This window comes from Octopus bimaculoides, chromosome 8 (assembly GCF_001194135.2).
Source record: "Octopus bimaculoides isolate UCB-OBI-ISO-001 chromosome 8, ASM119413v2, whole genome shotgun sequence".
Taxonomy (NCBI): Eukaryota; Metazoa; Mollusca; class Cephalopoda; order Octopoda; family Octopodidae; genus Octopus; species Octopus bimaculoides.
Window position 1 is genome coordinate 42,128,651 of NC_068988.1, and position 893 is coordinate 42,129,543.

Here is an 893-nt window from a genome sequence, read left to right on the forward strand (position 1 = left end):
TTTTTTTTTTTTGTATCCAAGTGTAGTTCTGGCTGGTGTATTCACAGATATTTATATCCACCGCGGTCCACTTTCTTCTTAGATGCTCCGTCAGGGAGTTCAATACGTGTGTTATCTATTTTCTCACCCCTTCCCATCCCCAGAATAGCAGATTCGTCAAAATGTCTATTGCTGTTGTTGTTGTTATTTTTTCCATTTTACTTCTCAAAGTTCTCGATTTTACTTGTTTCGGTTAATTTTGTAAGAGCGAATAGCAACCTGTTGTCAAACGTCATACAGGGTCTCGACAGATTCAAGCACGCAGATTCGTTAACAAACCCGGCAAAATACTTAGCGATATTTCGTCCGTCTTTACACTCTGGGTTCAAATTCCACCGAGATCGACTTTGCCTTTCATCTTTTACGGGTCGATGAAATAAGTATCAGTTGAACACTGGGGTCGATGTAATCGACATATCTCCTCTTCCCAAACTGCTGGCACTGTGCCAAAAATTGAAATCATTATTATTATCATTATCATTGTTCAGTAGTTTTATTTTTATAACGTGCTTTCACTTCACTACCGAGCGCAGCTCTGTGCGCCTTGGGTATGTGCTGTGGTTTGCTGTGGTGCTCTTATGTTTACTGTATTAAAAGTGTTTTGCGTAGAATGTGTGCAGTACCCAGTAGTGCAATTTTCTGTATGTTATATATATTTGTAAGTCCTGGTGTTTTTGTTATGTATTTGTCTGAATATTTTTTTATTATACCTAAGGCACCTACTATGATAGGAATTGTTTCTGTTTTTAGATTCCACATTCGAGTTATCTCTATTTCCAGGTCTTTGTATTTTGAAAGTTTTTCCATTTCTTTTAGAGAAACGTTGTCATCTGCTGGTATTGATACATCAATTA

The 893-nt window shown here is 37.3% G+C and overlaps 1 protein-coding gene across 1 annotated transcript in view; it reads left to right on the forward strand.

Annotated features, from left to right (window-relative positions):
- LOC106871742 (uncharacterized) overlaps positions 1-893 on the forward strand; it is a 40,570-nt gene that overhangs the window by 10,734 nt on the left and 28,943 nt on the right. The gene's annotated exons all lie outside the window — the stretch shown is intronic.